General features: G+C 43.1%; 10 non-coding genes across 10 annotated transcripts; 1 reads left to right on the top strand and 9 right to left on the bottom strand.

Moving 5' to 3' along the window:
- Positions 1 to 27: 27 nt before the first annotated feature.
- trnaq-uug (transfer RNA glutamine (anticodon UUG)) lies at positions 28 to 99 on the top strand. The gene has a single exon. It is a non-coding gene; the product is annotated as a tRNA-Gln (tRNA).
- A 7,535-nt stretch (positions 100 to 7,634) lies between these two features.
- Positions 7,635 to 7,706, bottom strand: trnaq-uug (transfer RNA glutamine (anticodon UUG)). Its single transcript has one exon. It is a non-coding gene; the product is annotated as a tRNA-Gln (tRNA).
- Positions 7,707 to 8,047: 341 nt separating this feature from the next.
- Positions 8,048 to 8,130, bottom strand: trnal-cag (transfer RNA leucine (anticodon CAG)). Its single transcript has one exon. It is a non-coding gene; the product is annotated as a tRNA-Leu (tRNA).
- A 988-nt stretch (positions 8,131 to 9,118) lies between these two features.
- On the bottom strand, positions 9,119 to 9,190 carry trnaq-cug (transfer RNA glutamine (anticodon CUG)). Its single transcript has one exon. It is a non-coding gene; the product is annotated as a tRNA-Gln (tRNA).
- A 538-nt stretch (positions 9,191 to 9,728) lies between these two features.
- Positions 9,729 to 9,811, bottom strand: trnal-aag (transfer RNA leucine (anticodon AAG)). Its single transcript has one exon. It is a non-coding gene; the product is annotated as a tRNA-Leu (tRNA).
- Positions 9,812 to 12,258: 2,447 nt separating this feature from the next.
- On the bottom strand, positions 12,259 to 12,330 carry trnaq-cug (transfer RNA glutamine (anticodon CUG)). Its single transcript has one exon. It is a non-coding gene; the product is annotated as a tRNA-Gln (tRNA).
- Positions 12,331 to 12,843: 513 nt separating this feature from the next.
- trnal-aag (transfer RNA leucine (anticodon AAG)) lies at positions 12,844 to 12,926 on the bottom strand. Its single transcript has one exon. It is a non-coding gene; the product is annotated as a tRNA-Leu (tRNA).
- A 987-nt stretch (positions 12,927 to 13,913) lies between these two features.
- On the bottom strand, positions 13,914 to 13,985 carry trnaq-cug (transfer RNA glutamine (anticodon CUG)). Its single transcript has one exon. It is a non-coding gene; the product is annotated as a tRNA-Gln (tRNA).
- Positions 13,986 to 16,127: 2,142 nt separating this feature from the next.
- trnaq-uug (transfer RNA glutamine (anticodon UUG)) lies at positions 16,128 to 16,199 on the bottom strand. The gene has a single exon. It is a non-coding gene; the product is annotated as a tRNA-Gln (tRNA).
- A 3,136-nt stretch (positions 16,200 to 19,335) lies between these two features.
- Positions 19,336 to 19,407, bottom strand: trnaq-uug (transfer RNA glutamine (anticodon UUG)). The gene has a single exon. It is a non-coding gene; the product is annotated as a tRNA-Gln (tRNA).
- Positions 19,408 to 19,712: the final 305 nt, after the last annotated feature.

Below are 19,712 nucleotides of genomic sequence, written 5' to 3'. Positions count from 1 at the left end.
AACAAAAGTAGCCTAACAGTGTGAAATGGTTCCATGGTGTAATGGTGAGCACTCTGGACTTTGAATCCAGTGATCCGAGTTCAAATCTCGGTGGAACCTACCGCTGGCTAGTTGTAGGTTTTTTTGCCCCAATGAGTGACTCAGTTACTCCACCAACTGGGAGACACACAGTGGCATTGTCAACGAGCTCATCTTGTTCCAGAGACATAGAGTACTTTGTGCAATCAACACTCATGGCAAGTGTTTAAAGAACTAATACAGGGAGAGAGATGAGGCAAAGGTTGCACAATGGTTTCCGATAGACACACTCTTAAGTAAATATCCTTGCGGATCTCATTCAGATAATGCTAAAAACACATTTTGGGCATGAAGTGCGATCCCAGACACAATCCCAAATTCCTAATTTATAACCCTACCCCTCGTTTTCAAGTGCTTCCCTATTTTTGTGTTTCACCCCAAACAGAGTCATAAGGTCTAGTAGTTGAAATATCTCCCTGTGAAATGCAATAAGCCTTGAAACCCCTGTCAAGCATCAGAGTGTTCAGGACTGCTCAGTAAAACCACAGACTGTTAAAACTGTTGTCTGTGTAACACTGTTCACATTTCCAGTGCACACATTCTTCATTTGGTAGCATCTGGAGATTCCCTGGTGTATAGGTAAGCACTCTGGACTATGAATCCAGCAATCTAAGTTCAAATCACGATGGGACCTGTTATAGTGTAGAATTAATAAAACCAGCTGGACCTTTAAGCTGGCTTGCTGTTCTCAGTAAAAAGGAGACTGTGGCCAGGAACTGATGTGGCTGATGGCACCAGATATCTAAAAGTTAAGTTCAATGAGACTGTGCAATCACTGCCTTACTCCGCAAAGTTTATGACAGCAACTGGCCCAGAGTATTTCAGGGTAATGCATAATAATCAAGTTAAGGTATGCAGGATGTGTCTACAGCCTGGGCATATCGTCAGAGATTGCCCAGATTTCACTTGTTTTAAGTGTAACAGACAGGGTCATTATGCGAGGGAGTGTGATGCCCAGGAGCATAGATGTGACTCATGCCATAGTCCACAGGAGGAATGTGTGTGTCAAAACAATGCAATAGAGTCTGGAGAGGGGCACAGGGGACTGATCCCCAATGAGGATGCTGGAATAAGGCCTCCAGAGGAGGTAGGACTGGATCTTGACAGTGAAGGAGCAAGTGAATATGAGGAGGGGGGAGGAGAGTTAATGGAGACTCAGGCCAGTGAACTGGTCCTTTCAGAGAATAAAAAGGGAAACAATGTGAATGAGATTGGGTCAAGTCTGGATCTAGTGTTGGCGGAGTGGAGTGGAGAAGTAGCCAGTCACCCTGAAGAGGGCGAGAGGGGTATGCTTCAGGCTCCTCTGTCTAGACTTCCAATTCAAGGTGAGCCATTACCTGACCCCAGAGGTATTGCTCTAGAAATTGCTGTATCGACTCCTCAGGCTGACGGTGATGAATCAGAGGCAGAGATGGACTTTCAGCAAGTAAGGCACATGAGGAAAAGAGGACAAGAGAAGTCCGGGGAAAGTGTGGCAGAGGGCAAAGGGAAAGGGAAGAAACAGGCCAGAGATAGATGACCCCCTTTTGTGTGATCCTTTTCATGCATCTCCAGTCCCAAGACCTAAACGGCCTAGGAAAGGTATGGAAAATTAAAAGACTGTGTGAAGACATGGACTGTGACATCCTGTGCGTCCAGGAATGTAGATGGACTATGGAAAAAATAGACAAAATAAATACTTTTTGGAGAGGGGATTTGTTTTATTCCCTCTCTGCTGACAAAACCGCAGGTGTAGCAGTATTTGTAAAGCCAGGTGTTTTTGAGAATGTGACAGAGGTTTTTAAGGATAACCAAGGGAGACTGTTGGTTCTAGATACTGTATATCACAATAGAAACTACAGAATTCTAAATCTATATGGCCCAAACAGTGAGGGTGAAAAGAGGGTTTTTTTTGGCCGCTGTAAAAGGTGGACGGACGATCGCTCGGTAGTGGTGGGGGACTGGAATGTTGCTCTAACTGGGCTGGATGTGAGTGCAAACAACGTTTTCAAAACAGACACTAGTAGATCGGCTGTTTTTCAGTGGATGACTGAGGGTGATTTGATTGATGCTTGGAGAGTTCTGAACCCTGGCACCCGTGCGTATTCGCGCAGGCAAGTAGTATTGGGCAAACTAAAGCAGTCTAGGATAGACCTGTGTTTGCTGGCGTCGGGCTTGATTCCTATGAAAAAGTGTGAATATAATTTCTGCACATGGAGTGATCATGCCTCGCTGAATGTGACTCTTGGGGAGGGTAGCATGCAGAGGAATGGAGGGGTGTGGTGTTTTAACTCAGCCCTCCTGGAGGATTCATTTTTTAAAGATAAAATGAAGTCTTTTCTCTCTGCTCTGTGTGAAGAAAGTGAATTTGTAGTAGATATCATTGAGTGGTGGGAGCACGCCAAGTTTAAAATTAGGAGGCGCTGCATTGCACTGAGCAGAGAGAAAAGGCTAAGGGAAAGAGCTAAGGAGGCTGAGTTGAGACACCGTCTGAAAAGGGAAATTGAGCTTGTTGAAGCTGGGCATGGCCATCCCCTGGATGGCTATCTTGGACTGAGAGAGCAACTAGCACTAGCACTAGCAGTGATCCGCAGCAAAATACAACATGTAGTGGAGGGAGAGCGCTGTACAGCATACTTTTTGGGCTTAGAAAAGAGAAGGCAGACCAAAACATACATAACAGAAATACAGGATTCTGAAGGCAATACACACACCGATTTAGTAGATATATTACAAACTATACAGGATTTTTACTCTAATCTTTTCAGTAAACAAAATATAGGAAAAGCACAAAGAGATAAAATACTTGGTAATGTCGGCTGCTCTCTCGGTCCTGAGGACGCGGCTATGTGTGATGGCGACCTCCACCCGGAGGAAATCAGTGCAGCCATTGCTGAAATGCATAGAGCTAGAAGCCCGGGTCTGGACGGCCTCTCGGCAGAGTTCTATCAGTCCTATAAGGATTTGCTATCTCCGGTCCTCTGTAGGTTGTTCTCTGCCATGCAAACGGAGAACAGATGTGCGGAGTCTTTCGTGAGAGGCGTGATCACTCTGGTTTACAAGAATAAGGGAGCCAGGACCGACTTGGGGAATTATAGGCCCATTAGTTTGCTCAATACTGACTACAAGATCCTGGCTAAGGTGCTGGCGTCCAGACTCAAAAGAGTGATTGGGTCGATAGTTGGGCCTACCCAGACTTATAGCATTCCGGGGAGGGATATTGCTGATTGTATCCTGTCAACCAGATTCTCATTTCAACAGCTAATGGCCACAGGTGGCATCTACTTGAGTGTGGACCTAGAGAAGGCGTTTGACAGGGTGAGTCACGAGTTCCTCTTTGAGTGTCTGGGGGTTTTTGGGTTCGGCCCAACTTTTCGAGCATGGGTGGAGCTGTTGTATGGCCGAGCTACTAGTGTTGTCAAATGTAATGGCTTCCTGACTGATCCCTTCCCTTTGGAGAGGTCGGTTAGGCAGGGGTGCCCCCTGTCGGCTATGCTTTATGCAATAGTGGCCGAGCCCCTAGCGAAATTAATCTTAAGCGATACAAAAATAAATGGAATACAATCACCGACTGGCTCAGACTTTAGAATTGCACAATATGCAGATGATATTAACATAATGGTTAAAGATAGGAACAGCTTGCAACGGGTGCTCGGTCACCTAACTGCATATGAGCATGCCACAGGGGCGCGAGTCAATAACAATAAATCTAAACTAATTCTTGGCCCTGGGACTGATCTAGGTGGTGAGGGGCAGGGGTTCAAAATGGGAGAGGAGGAGTTTAAACTCCTGGGAGTCTACATGGGACCTCAAATGGAGGCAAGCATTCGAAGAACCTGGTTGGAGCATATTGCGTGGTGTAGATCTAGGCTCGGACTGTGGAAGATGAGAGGGTTGGGTTTGAGAGGGAAGGTAATAATAGTGAATTCTGTAATAGTACCGAGGCTGGTTTACGCCATGCAAGTCTGTCACCTGCCGGGCGATTTGTTGGTCCTCCTGAGCAGAGCCATAGAAGACTTCCTGTGGAAAGGAAGAGCGATGAAGATTGCACATAATACACTGGTTGGGCCATATAAAAAAGGTGGGTTACAGCTGTGTGATTTAAAAACAAAAATTAAATCACTTAGAATTAAGCTATATAAGAAGCTTTTGGACAAGTCAGCATGTGGTATATGGCAGGACTATATGTGGTTAGACATAAGGAATAGGGGGACGGGTGGGATTTTCAACCTGTGCAGCGTCGAGCTGGCGCGGCATGTGCCCGGAGCGTGCATGCTATTCCAGGAGGCGGCAGAGGCATGGGCTGATGTCCTGCCTCACCTGCAGTGCATGGTGACTAATAAGTGGGATGTGTTGAACCAACCCATCTTTGGAAATCCCTGCCTGCAGGGTCGGGCAGGCCTCCTGAAGAACCGGGGTGTGCTGGGGAAAGCGGTGCAACAGGTGAGAGATCTTTTAAACCAAGACGGGGTGTTTGATGAGGATGAGGTGTTTTTTAGAGCGAAAGGAAAAGGATACAAAATCTCAAGGTCAGTTATCCGGGAATTAGGGAGAGAATTCCATCAGGGGTGGCCACAGAGATGGAGAGAAGTTTTACAGGGGACACAAGATGGTCTGGGGGGAGGGGATGGAATTGTTTTCACCTTGTCATGTGATATAAAGAACAGGAATCTGATAGAATTACCTACTAAATTCTGGTACTCAGTCCTATTAAAGAATATATTCAAACAACCTGCAGCCAACACAGCGTGGAGCCAGATTTTTCCCTCCCGTTCCATTACTGATATATGGGAAAATGTATACATGCACTGGATGACGCCAGCCATTGCTAACACAAATTTTCTGTTGATGCACAGAAGAGTGTTGGTGTCTGTCGTCCTCCACCGAATTAATTGTGATATACATTCAAGAACGTGTGCGGTGTGTGAATGGGAGGATGAAGACTTTGATCATCTTATGCTGCATTGTAGGGTAGCACGGGTTTTTAGAGATTGGGTGAGGACAGTTCTAACTGAGAAATGTAAAGTGATCGGGTTGGAAGGAGTGAAATGGAGCTGGGTGTGGTGTTTTGGGGTTGAGAAAACGGAAAAAGGCATAAACGTGGATATGGTGAATTTGGTATTGAGTGTGGCGCGTCATGTTTTATATATTGCAAGAAACCATGCACTTTTTGGGGGTAAAATAATAAGTAGAACGGCACTGTGTAAGAATTTGGTTAAATGCTATTTGAAAATCTTTTATGAAGCGGATAAGGATGGTTTTGAAAGAAGGTGGGGGGCGAAGAATGATCTATGTGGTGTAGATAGAGAAGGGCGGATGGTGGTGGATTTTGGTTAATGGTAGGTTGGGATAAAATGGGTAGGGGTTTACTCCTGTTTGGGTCTTTTTGTGTTTAATATGTGTGTATAATTTGAGATGTTTTTTCATAATTTTGTTCTGTTTTGAAATGGGAAATGAATATACAAATGTAAAATATGTATGTTATTTTCTGATTTTGAGCACCTTTGTATTTGTCTTCACCAAAATGTAAAAGAGTATTTTTGATAATAAAAAGAGAAAAAAAAAAAAAGGCTTATTGCATTTCACAGGGAGATATTTACACTACTAGACCTTATGACTCTGTTTGGGGTGAAACACAAAAATAGGGAAGCACTTGAAAACGAGGGGTAGGGTTATAAATTAGGAATTTGGGATTGTGTCTGGGATCGCACTTCATGCCCAAAATGTGTTTTTAGCATTATCTGAATGAGAATCGCAAGGATATTTACTTAAGAGTGTGTTTATCGTAAACCATTGTGCAACCTTTGCCTCATCTCTCTCCCTGTATTAGTTCTTTAAACACTTGCCATGAGTGTTGATTGCACAAAGTACTCTATGTCTTTGGAACAAGATGAGCTCGTTGACAATGCCACTGTGTGTCTCCCAGTTGGTGGAGTAACTGAGTCACTCATTGGGGCAAAAAAACCTACAACTAGCCAGCGGTAGGTTCCACCGAGATTTGACCTCGGATCACTGGCTTCAAAGTCCAGAGTGCTCACCATTACACCATGGAACCATTTCACTTTGTTAGGCTACTTTTGTTGAACAGTTTCTTCCAGACGATTTGATTAATTTCATTATTGACAACTTGGAGATTGGGTGATCATGTAGCAAACTATAAAATTGCCAATACAAGGAAGTTTGGGTACATCTAAGCACTGTGTCACTCTTATCTCTGTGTGTGATGTTCATTGCATCTATCCAGATGAACTGTAACTTGTATAACATCAAAGTCTATGAATTCATCCAGGTAAGCAGCATTGGAGAATAGGTGGCTCCCCACCTTTGACTAATGTGGGAGAATGTGTTTTGCAAGTGTCAGCTGTTGTCCCTAAAATCCAACATTTGTCAGAAGTGGGATTCGAACCCACGCCTCCAGGAGAGACTGCGACCTGAACGCAGCGCCTTAGACCGCTCGTGACAACAGAAGGTGGGGTTGTTTGGTACTCCAAAGAAATCCGAAAAGACAGCGTTTAGATTATGCGTAATTATTGTGAATCAAATGTGCAAACTCGTCATCAGCCTATCTCTTTATCAGTTCATTGCGACCCTGGCCATCAGTGATTGATGAGTGAAGTATGGGATGTCTCAGGGAAAAAAGAGCTTGTTGATTAAGCCACTACACATCTGTCAGCTGGTATTTGTGTTCTTCTGCCCTTTGCTGGGAAGACATCAATTCATGGAGCTTTAACATATGCATTCATTTTTTCAGCAAACTCCAGAAAAAGAGTTCTTAGAGTAACCAGTATCCAATTATTGCATTCCATTAATTGAACCACGTCATTTGGTAGAGTACTAGAGTCATTGAATGGAGCACAACAGAAAGAACTGTTGCCAAAGTTGCCTGCATTTATTGCACATTAAATCCTGAGACCAGCAACACAGCTCAAAGGACGAGCTGGTTTTATTCGTTCTACACTATAACAGGTCCCACCGTGATTTGAACTCAGATCGCTGGATTCACAGTCCAGAGTGCTTACCTATACACCAGGGAATCTCCAGATGCTGCCAAATGAAGAATGTGTGCACTGGAAATGTGAACAGTGTTACACAGACAACAGTTTTAACAGTCTGTGGTTTTACTGAGCAGTCCTGAACACTCAGATGCTTGACAGGGGTTTCAAGGCTTATTGCATTTCACAGGGAGATAATTCAACTACTAGACCTTATGACTCTGTTTGGGGTGAAACACAAAAATAGGGAAGCACTTGAAAATGAGGGGTAGGGTTATAAATTAGGAATTTGGGATTGTGTCTGGGATCGCAATTCATGCCCAAAATGTGTTTTTACCATTATCTGAATGAGATCCGCAAGGATATTTACTTAAGAGTGTGTCTATCGTAAACCATTGTGCAACCTTTGCCTCATCTCTCTCCCTGTATTAGTTCTTTTAACACTTGCCATGAGTGTTGATTGCACAAAGTACTCTATGTCTCTGGAACAAGATGAGCTCGTTGACAATGCCACTGTGTGTCTCCCAGTTGGTGGAGTAACTGAGTCACTCACTGGGGCAAAAAAACCTACAACTAGCCAGCGGTAGGTTCCACCAAGATTTGAACTCGGATCACTGGATTCAAAGTCCAGAGTGCTCACCATTACACCATGGAACCATTTCACATTGTTAGGCTACTTTTGTTGAACAGTTTCTTCCAGACGATTTGATTCATTTCATTATTGTGTGCATATTGACAACTTGGAGATTGGGTGATCATGTAGCAAACTATAAAATTGTCAATACAAGGAAGATTGGGTACATCTAAGCACTGTGTCACTCTTATCTCTGTGTGTGATGTTCATTGCATCTATCCAGATGAACTGTAACTTGTATAACATCAAAGTCTATGAATTCATCCAGGTAAGCAGCATTGGAGAATAGGTGGTTCCCCACCTTTGACTAATGTGGGAGAATGTGTTTTCCAAGTGTCAGCTGTTGTCCCTAAAATCCAACATTTGTCAGAAGTGGGATTTGAACCCACGCCTCCAGGAGAGACTGCGACCTGAACGCAGCGCCTTAGACCGCTCGGCCATCCTGACAACAGAACAGGCTTGGTTTGGTACTCCAAAAAAAAATGCGCAAAGACAGCATTTAGATTAGGCGTAATTATTGTAAATCAAATGTGCAAACTCGTCATCAGCCTATCTCTTTATCGGTTTATTGCTACCCTGGCCATCAGTGATGGATGCGTGAAGTATGGTATGTCTCAGGCAAAAAAGAGCTTGTTGATTAAGACACTACACACCTGTCAGCTGGTATTGGTGTTCTTCTGCCCTTTACTGGCAAGACATCAATTCATAGAGCTTTAACATATACATTCAGTTTTTCAGCAAACTCCAGAAAAGGTAACCAGTATCCAAATATTGCATTATATTAATTGAACCACGTCATTTGGTAGAGTACTAAAGTCATTGAATGGAGCATAAGAGAAAGAACTGTTGCCAAAGTTGCCTGCATTTATTGCACATTAAAACCTGAGAACAGCAAGCCAGCTTAAAGGTCCAGCTGGTTTTATTTATTCTACAGTATAACAGGTCCCATCGTGATTTGAACTCAGATTGCTGGATTCATAGTCCAAAGTGCTTACCTATACACCAGGGAATCTCCAGATGCTGCCAAATGAAGCAAGTGTGCACTGGAAAAGTGAACAGTGTTACACAGACACTATTTTTAATATATTTCAAATACTAACCCTTATGACAAAAATAAGGAAGCACTTGAAAACTAGGGTAGGGTTATAAAAGAGGAATTGGGGATTGTGTGTGGGATCGCACTTCATGCCCAAAATGTGTTTTTAGCATTATGTGACAGAGATCAGCAAGGATTATTATTTTAAACCATCGTTCAGGCTTGGCGTCATTTCTGTGCCGGTATCAGTTTTTTTGGAATTGTCATGAGTGTTTAGTGCACATAGTATTCTGTTTCTGGAACAAGATGAGCTCCATGACAATGCCACTGTGAGTCTCCCAGTTGGTGGAGTAACCGAGTCATTCATTGGATCGAGGAAAGCTACAACCTGCCAACAGTAGGTCCCACCGAGATTTGAACTCGGATCGCTGGATTCAGAGTCCAGAGTGCTCACCATTACACCATGGAACCTTTCCACATTGCTAGCTTAATGTTGTTGAACAAGTTCTTCCACACAATTTGATTAATTTCATTATTGTCTCCAACTTGACAACTTGGAGATTTGGCTGATCATGTAGCAAACTAAAAAAATGTCAATACGAGGCGGTTTGGGTACATCTAAGCACTGTGTCACTTTTATCTCAGTGTGTGATGTTCATTGCATCTATCCAGATGCAATGTAACTTGTATAACATCAAAATCTATGGATTTGGCCAATAGAGTCAGTCTCAAATGGACTCTCATTAGTGATTATAGGGCATAGATGAAAGACTACCTTTGATACGTAACTAGTGGAGTGCCAAAGCCATGCTCCTTGAGCTACACAGCCCTGCTTGCTTGTCAGCTATCCGTGCTTTACCCATTGCTCCTGCACTTTCTGTCTGATTGAACACACCTTATCCAGGTAAGCAGTCTTGGAGAATAGGTGGTTCCCTACCTCTGACGAATGTGGAAGAATGGATCCAATGAGTTTTCCAAGTGTCAGCTGTTGTCCTTAAAAAACAACATTTGTCAGAAGTGGGATTCCAACCCACGCCTCCAGGAGAGACTGCGACCTTAACGCAGCGCCTTAGACCGCTCGGCCATCCTGACAACAGAACAGGCTTGGTTTGGTACTCCAAAAAAAATGCGCAAAGACAGCATTTAGATTAGGCGTAATTATTGTAAATCAAAAGTGCAAACTCGTCATCAGCCTATCTCTTTATCAGTTTATTGAAGTTGCAACTGGATTCTGGACTTCCTGACTGGGAGACTCCAGTCAGTCCGGATCGGGAACAACATCTCCAGCACCACCACACTGAGCACTGGAGCCCCTCAGGGCTTTGTGCTCAGCTCTCTGCTGTTCACTCTGCTGACGCACGACTGTGTAGCAATGCACAGCTCAAACCACATAGTCAAGTTTGCTGATGACACGACCGTGGTGGGTCTAATCAGCAAGAACGACGAGTCAGCCTACAGAGAGGAGGTGCAACGTGCAACGATTAACAACCTGGTGTGGAGCAAACAACCTGTCTCTGAACGTTGACAAAACTAAAGAGATGGTTGTGGACTTCAGGAGAGCACAGGGTGACCATTCTCCATTGATCATCGATGGATCCTCAGTGGAGATAGTCAAGAGCACCAAATTCCTTGGTGTTCATCTGGCGGACAACCTCACCTGGTCAGTCAACACCAGCTCCATCACCAAGAAGGCCCAGCAGCGTCTCTACTTCCTGAGAAGGCTGAGGAAAGCCCATCTCCCTCCCCCCATCCTGACCATGTTCTACAGAGGGACCATTGAGAGCATCCTGAGCAGCTGCATCACTGCCTGGTTTGGGAACTGCACCGTCGCGGATCGCAAGACCCTACAGAGGATAGTGAGGACAGCTGAGAAGATCATCGGAGTCTCTCTGCCCTCTATCATGCACATTTACACCACACGCTGCATCCGCAAAGCCAACAGCATTGTGGACGACCCCACACACCCATCACACACACTCTTCACACTCCTGCCATCAGGAAAGAGGTTCCGAAGCATTCAGGCCACCACATCCAGACTATGCAACAGTTTTTTCCCACAAGCCATCAGGCTCCTCAACACACAGAACTGAAATAGAACTTAAACACACTGCAAACCGAACTCAGCACATTCTCATCACTCACTACTCATCTCATTCCACCACCACTTATTTATTATTTATTTACTTTTATCATTCTACATTTACTGCACTACACTGTTTACCTGCTGTTTTTTTTTTGCACATTCCAATGCAATTGCACTTTTTTTACATGCTGGACATTTAAATGCACTATACCGTTTACATGCTGCTCTTTTTTTTAACACCCCTAGCACACTTAACTGAACTGTACTGTACTGTAAAATAGTATACAGTAGGTTTACTGGTCGGCACTGTCTTGGGTCTTGTGTCTTGTGTCCTGTCCTGTGTTACTTGTGTTGTCTGTCTACACTGTCCGTCTGTACTGTTTTTTCGTCTGCACTGTTTGCACTTGGTTGCACTCGATGCACTTTATTATAGCTTGTGTTGTTTGTAGCACCTTGGTTCTTGGAGAAACGTTATCTCGTTTCTACTGTGTACTGTGTACCACTGTGTATAGTAGAAATGACAATAAAAGCCACTTGACTTGACTTGACTTGACTTGCTACCCTGGCCATCAGTGATGGATGCGTGAAGTATGGTATGTCTCAGGCAAAAAAGAGCTTGTTGATTAAGACACTACACACCTGTCAGCTGGTATTGGTGTTGTTCTGCCCTTTACTGGCAAGACATCAATTCATAGAGCTTTAACATATACATTCAGTTTTTCAGCAAACTCCAGAAAAGGTAACCAGTATCCAAATATTGCATTATATTAATTGAACCACGTCATTTGGTAGAGTACTAGAGTCAATGAATGGAGCATAAGAGAAAGAACTGTTGCCAAAGTTGCCTGCATTTATTGCACATTAAAACCTGAGAACAGCAAGCCAGCTTAAAGGTCCAGCTGGTTTTATTCATTCTACACTATAACAGGTCCCATCCTGATTTGAACTCAGATTGCTGGATTCATAGTCCAGAGTGCTTACCTATACACCAGGGAATCTCCAGATGCTGCCAAATGAAGCAAGTGTGCACAGGAAAAGTGAACAGTGTTACACAGACACTAGTTTTAATATATTTCAAATACTAACCCTTATGACAAAAATAAGGAAGCACTTGAAAACTAGGGTAGGGTTATAAAAGAGGAATTGGGGATTGTGTCTGGCATCGCACTTCATGCCCAAACTTGAATGGAATGCCCAAAATGTGTTTTTAGCATTATGTGACAGAGATCAGCAAGGATACTTAGCTAAGAGTGTGTTTATTTTAAACCATCGTGCAGGCTTGGCCTCATTTCTGTGCCGGTTTCAGTTTTTTTAGACTTGTCATGAGTGTTTAGTGCACATAGTATTCTGTTTCTGGAACAAGATGAGCTCCATGACAATCCCACTGTGAGTCTCCCAGTTGGTGGAGTAACCGAGTCAATCATTGCATCGAGAAAAGCTACAACCTGCCAACAGTAGGTCCCACCGAGATTTGAACTCGGATCGCTGGATTCAGAGTCCAGAGTGCTCACCATTACACCATGGAACCTTTCCACATTGCTAGCTTTATGTTGTTGAACAGGTTCTTCCACACAATTTGATTCATTTCATTATTGTCTCCAACTTGACAACTTGAAGATTTGGCTGATCATGTAGCAAACTAAAAAAATGTCAATACGAGGCGGTTCGGGTACATCTAAGCACTGTGTCACTTTTATCTCAGTGTGTGATGTTCATTGCATCTATCCAGATGCACTGTAACTTGTATAACATGAAAATCTATGGATTTGGCCAATAGAGTCAGTCTCAAATAGACTCTCATTAGTGATTATAGGGCATAGATGAAAGACTACCTTTGATACGTAACTAGAGGGGTGCCAAAGCCATGCTCCTTGAGCTCCACAGCCCTGCTTGCTTGTCAGCTATCCGTGCTTTACCCACTGCTTCTGCACTTTCTGTCTGATTGAACACACCTTAGGTGATTCCCCACCTCTGACGAATGTGGAAGAATGGATCCAATGTGTTTTCCAAGTGTCAGCTGTTGTCCTTAAAAAACAACATTTGTCAGAAGTGGGATTTGAACCCACGCCTCCAGGAGAGACTGCGACCTTAACGCAGCGCCTTAGACCGCTCGGCCATCCTGACAACAGAACAGGCTTGGTTTGGTACTCCAAAAAAAATGCGCAAAGACAGCATTTAGATTAGGCGTAATTATTGTAAATCAAATGTGCAAACTCGTCATCAGCCTATCTCTTTATCGGTTTATTGCTACCCTGGCCATCAGTGATGGATGCGTGAAGTATGGTATGTCTCAGGCAAAAAAGAGCTTGTTGATTAAGACACTACACACCTGTCAGCTGGTATTGGTGTTCTTCTGCCCTTTACTGGCAAGACATCAATTCATAGAGCTTTAACATATACATTCAGTTTTTCAGCAAACTCCAGAAAAGGTAACCAGTATCCAAATATTGCATTATATTAATTGAACCACTTTATTTGGTAGAGTACTAAAGTCATTGAATGGAGCATAAGAGAAAGAACTGTTGCCAAAGTTGCCTGCATTTATTGCACATTAAAACCTGAGAACAGCAAGCCAGCTTAAAGGTCCAGCTGGTCTTATTTATTCTACAGTATAACAGGTCCCATCGTGATTTGAACTCAGATTGCTGGATTCATAGTCCAGAGTGCTTACCTATACACCAGGGAATCTCCAGATGCTGCCAAATGAAGCAAGTGTGCACTGGAAAAGTGAACAGTGTTACACAGACACTATTTTTAATATATTTCAAATACTAACCCTTATGACAAAAATAAGGAAGCACTTGAAAACTAGGGTAGGGTTATAAAAGAGGAATTGGGGATTGTGTCTGGGATCGCACTTCATGCCCAAAATGTGTTTTTAGCATTATGTGACAGAGATCAGCAAGGATTATTATTTTAAACCATCGTGCAGGCTTGGCCTCATTTCTGTGCTGGTATAAGTTTTTTTGGAATTGTCATGAGTGTTTAGTGCACATAGTATTCTGTTTCTGGAACAAGATGAGCTCCATGACAATGCCACTGTGAGTCTCCCAGTTGGTGGAGTAAGCAAGTCATTCATTGGATCGAGGAAAGCTACAACCTGCCAACAGTAGGTCCCACCGAGATTTGAACTCGGATCGCTGGATTCAGAGTCCAGAGTGCTCACCATTACACCATGGAACCTTTCCACATTGCTAGCTTAATGTTGTTGAACAGGTTCTTCCACACAATTTGATTCATTTCATTATTGTCTCCAACTTGACAACTTGGAGATTTGGCTGATCATGTAGCAAACTAAAAAAATGTCAATACGAGGCGGTTTGGGTACATCTAAGCACTGTGTCACTTTTATCTCAGTGTGTGATGTTCATTGCATCTATCCAGATGCAATGTAACTTGTATAACATCAAAATCTATGGATTTGGCCAATAGAGTCAGTCTCAAATGGACTCTCATTAGTGATTATAGGGCATAGATGAAAGACTACCTTTGATACGTAACTAGTGGAGTTTCCAAAGCCATGCTCCTTGAGCTCCACAGCCCTGCTTGCTTGTCAGCTATCCGTGCTTTACCCACTGCTCCTGCACTTTCTGTCTGATTGAACACACCTTATCCAGGTAAGCAGTCTTGGAGAATAGGTGGTTCCCTACCTCTGACGAATGTGGAAGAATGGATCCAATGTGTTTTCCAAGTGTCAGCTGTTGTCCAACGCGGTACAACGCGGTTTGGGTACATCTAAGCACTGTGTCACTTTTATCTCAGTGTGTGATGTTCATTGCATCTATCCAGATGCACTGTAACTTGTATAACATCAAAATCTATGGATTTGGCCAATAGAGTCAGTCTCAAATGGACTCTCATTAGTGATTATAGGGCATAGATGAAAGACTACCTTTGATACGTAACTAGAGGGGTGCCAAAGCCATGATCCTTGAGCTCCACAGCCCTGCTTGCTTGTCAGCTATCCATGCTTTACCCACTGCTCCTGCACTTTCTGTCTGATTGAACACACCTTATCCAGGTAAGCAGTCTTGGAGAATAAGTGGTTCCCCACCTCTGACGAATGTGGAAGAATGGATCCAATGTGTTTTCCAAGTGTCAGCTGTGGTCCCTAAAATCCAACATTTGTCAGAAGTGGGATTCGAACTCATGCCTCCAGGAGAGACTGCAACCTGAACGCAGCGCCTTAGACCGCTCGGCCTTCCTGACAACAGAAGGGGGGGTTGTTTGGTACTCCAAAGAAATCCGAAAAGACAGCGTTTAGATTATGCGTAATTATTGTGAATCAAATGTGCAAACTCGTCATCAGCCTATCTCTTTATCAGTTCATTGCTACCCTGGCCATCAGTGATTGATGCGTGAAGTATGGGATGTCTCAGGCAAAAAAGAGCTTGTTGATTAAGCCACTACACATCTATCAGCTGGTATTGGTGTTCTTTTGCCCTTTGCTGGGAAGACATCAATTCATGGAGCTTTAACATATGCATTCATTTTTTCAGCAAACTCCAGAAAAAGAGTTCTTAGAGTAACCAGTATCCAATTATTGCATTACATTAATTGAACCACGTCATTTGGTAGAGTACTAGAGTCATTGAATGGAGCACAACAGAAAGAACTGTTGCCAAAGTTGCCTGCATTTATTGCACATTAAATCCTGAGACCAGCAACACAGCTCAAAGGACGAGCTGGTTTTATTCGTCCTACACTATAACAGGTCCCACCGTAATTTGAACTCAGATCGCTGGATTCACAGTCCAGAGTGCTTACCTATACACCAGGGAATCTCCAGATGCTACCAAATGAAGAATATGCGCACTGGAAATGTGAACAGTGTTACACAGACAACAGTTGTAACAGTCTGTGGTTTTACTGAGCAGTCCTGAACACTCTGATGCTTGACAGGGGTTTCAAGGCTTATTGCATTTCACAGGGAGATATTTCAACTACTAGCCCTTATGACTCTGTTTGGGGTGAAACACAAAAATAGGGAAGCACTTGAAAACGAGGGGTAGGGTTATAAATTAGGAATTTGGGATTGTGTCTGGGATCGCACTTCATGCCCAAAATGTGTTTTTAGCATTATCTGAATGAGATCCGCAAGGATATTTACTTAAGAGTGTGTCTATCGTAAACCATTGTGCAACCTTTGCCTCATCTCTCTCCCTGTATTAGTTCTTTAAACACTTGCCATGAGTGTTGATTGCACAAAGTACTCTATGTCTCTGGAACAAGATGAGCTCGTTGACAATGCCACTGTGTGTCTCCCAGTTGGTGGAGTAACTGAGTCACTCATTGGGGCAAAAAAACCTACAACTAGCCAGCAGTAGGTTCCACCGAGATTTGAACTCAGATCACTGGATTCAAAGTCCAGAGTGCTCACCATTACACCATGGAACCTTTTCACATTGTTAGGCTACTTTTGTTGAGCAGTTTCTTCCAGACGATTTGATTCATTTCAGTATTGTGTGCATATTGACAACTTGGAGATTGGGTGATCATGTAGCAAACTATAAAATTGTCAGTACAAGGAAGTTTGGGTACATCTAAGCACTGTGTCACTCTTATCTCTGTGTGTGATGTTCATTGCATTTATCCAGATGAACTGTAACTTGTATAACATCAAAGTCTATGAATTCATCCAGGTAAGCAGCATTGGAGAATAGGTGGTTCCCCACCTATGACTAATGTGGGAGAATGTGTTTTCCAAGTGTCAGCTGTTGTCCCTAAAAATCAAACATTTGTCAGAAGTGGGGTTCGAAGCCACGCCTCCAGGAGAGACTGCGATCTGAACGCAGCGCCTTAGACCCTTCGGCCATCCTGACAACAGAAGGGGGGGGTTGTTTGGTACTCCAAAGAAAACCGAAAAGACAGCGTTTAGATTATGCGTAATTATTGTGAATCAAATGTGCAAACTCGTCATCAGCCTATCTCTTTATCAGTTCATTGCTACCCTGGCCATCAGTGATTGATGCGTGAAGTATGGGATGTCTCAGGCAAAAAAGAGCTTGTTGATTAAGCCACTACACATCTATCAGCTGGTATTGGTGTTCTTTTGCCCTTTGCTGGGAAGACATCAATTTATGGAGCTTTAACATATGCATTCATTTTTTCAGCAAACTCCAGAAAAAGAGTTCTTAGAGTAACCAGTATCCAATTATTGCATTACATTAATTGAACCACGTCATTTGGTAGAGTACTAGAGTCATTGAATGGAGCAAAAGAGAAAGAACTGTTGCCAAAGTTGCCTGCATTTATTGCACATTAAATCCTGAGACCAGCAACACAGCTCAAAGGACGAGCTGATTTTATTCGTCCTACACTATAACAGGTCCCACCGTAATTTGAACTCAGATCGCTGGATTCACAGTCCAGAGTGCTTACCTATACACCAGGGAATCTCCAGATGCTGCCAAATGAAGAATGTGTGCACTGGAAATGTGAACATTGTTACACAGACAACAGTTTTAACAGTCTGTGGTTTTACTGAACAGTCCTGAACACTCAGATGCTTGACAGGGGTTTCAAGGCTTATTGCATTTAACATGGAGATATTTACACTACTAGACCTTATGACTCTGTTTGGGGTGAAGCACAAAAATAGGGAAGCACTTGAAAACGAGGGGTAGGGTTATAAATTAGGAATTTGGGATTGTGTCTGGGATCGCACTTCATGCCCAAAATGTGTTTTTAGCATTATCTGAATGAGAATCGCAAGGATATTTACTTAAGAGTGTGTCTATCGTAAACCATTGTGCAACCTTTGCCTCATCTCTCTCCCTGTATTAGTTCTTTTAACACTTGCCATGAGTGTTGATTGCACAAAGTACGCTATGTCTTTGGAACAAGATGAGCTCGTTGACAATGCCACTGTGTGTCTCCCAGTTGGTGGAGTAACTGAGTCACTCATTGGGGCAAAAAAACCTACAACTAGCCAGCGGTAGGTTCCTCCGAGATTTGAACTCAGATCACTGGCTTCAAAGTCCAGAGTGCTCACCATTACACCATGGAACCATTTCACTTTGTTAGGCTTCTTTTGTTGAACAGTTTCTTCCAGACGATTTGATTAATTTCATTATTGACAACTTGGAGATTGGGTGATCATGTAGCAAACTATAAAATTGCCAATACAAGGAAGTTTGGGTACATCTAAGCACTGTGTCACTCTTATCTCTGTGTGTGATGTTCATTGCATCTATCCAGATGAACTGTAACTTGTATAACATCAAAGTCTATGAATTCATCCAGGTAAGCAGCATTGGAGAATAGGTGGCTCCCCACCTTTGACTAATGTGGGAGAATGTGTTTTGCAAGTGTCAGCTGTTGTCCCTAAAATCCAACATTTGTCAGAAGTGGGATTCGAACCCACGCCTCCAGGAGAGACTGCGACCTGAACGCAGCGCCTTAGACCGCTCGTGACAACAGAAGGTGGGGTTGTTTGGTACTCCAAAGAAATCCGAAAAGACAGCGTTTAGATTATGCGTAATTATTGTGAATCAAATGTGCAAACTCGTCATCAGCCTATCTCTTTATCAGTTCATTGCGACCCTGGCCATCAGTGATTGATGAGTGAAGTATGGGATGTCTCAGGGAAAAAAGAGCTTGTTGATTAAGCCACTACACATCTGTCAGCTGGTATTTGTGTTCTTCTGCCCTTTGCTGGGAAGACATCAATTCATGGAGCTTTAACATATGCATTCATTTTTTCAGCAAACTCCAGAAAAAGAGTTCTTAGAGTAACCAGTATCCAATTATTGCATTCCATTAATTGAACCACGTCATTTGGTAGAGTACTAGAGTCATTGAATGGAGCACAACAGAAAGAACTGTTGCCAAAGTTGCCTGCATTTATTGCACATTAAATCCTGAGACCAGCAACACAGCTCAAAGGACGAGCTGGTTTTATTCGTTCTACACTATAACAGGTCCCACCGTGATTTGAACTCAGATCGCTGGATTCACAGTCCAGAGTGCTTACCTATACACCAGGGAATCTCCAGATGCTGCCAAATGAAGAATGTGTGCACTGGAAATGTGAACAGTGTTACACAGACAACAGTTTTAACAGTCTGTGGTTTTACTGAGCAGTCCTGAACACTCAGATGCTTGACAGGGGTTTCAAGGCTTATTGCATTTCACAGGGAGATAATTCAACTACTAGACCTTATGACTCTGTTTGGGGTGAAACACAAAAATAGGGAAGCACTTGAAAATGAGGGGTAGGGTTATAAATTAGGAATTTGGGATTGTGTCTGGGATCGCAATTCATGCCCAAAATGTGTTTTTACCATTATCTGAATGAGATCCGCAAGGATATTTACTTAAGAGTGTGTCTATCGTAAACCATTGTGCAACCTTTGCCTCATCTCTCTCCCTGTAGTAGTTCTTTAAACACTTGCCATGAGTGTTGATTGCACAAAGTACTCTATGTCTCTGGAACAAGATGAGCTCGTTGACAATGCCACTGTGTGTCTCCCAGTTGGTGGAGTAACTGAGTCACTCACTGGGGCAAAAAAACCTACAACTAGCCAGCGGTAGGTTCCACCGAGATTTGAACTCGGATCACTGGATTCAAAGTCCAGAGTGCTCACCATTACACCATGGAACCATTTCACATTGTTAGGCTACTTTTGTTGAACAGTTTCTTCCAGACGATTTGATTCATTTCATTATTGTGTGCATATTGACAACTTGGAGATTGGGTGATCATGTAGCAAACTATAAAATTGTCAATAATAGGAAGATTGGGTACATCTAAGCACTGTGTCACTCTTATCTCTGTGTGTGATGTTCATTGCATCTATCCAGATGAACTGTAACTTGTATAACATCAAAGTCTATGAATTCATCCAGGTAAGCAGCATTGGAGAATAGGTGGTTCCCCACCTTTGACTAATGTGGGAGAATGTGTTT

The sequence above is a fragment of the Channa argus genome, unplaced genomic scaffold (genome assembly GCF_033026475.1).
Source record: "Channa argus isolate prfri unplaced genomic scaffold, Channa argus male v1.0 Contig059, whole genome shotgun sequence".
Taxonomy (NCBI): domain Eukaryota; kingdom Metazoa; phylum Chordata; class Actinopteri; order Anabantiformes; family Channidae; genus Channa; species Channa argus.
Note: the sequence above shows the minus strand (reverse complement) of the source record. Positions and strands in the feature narration are given on the sequence as shown.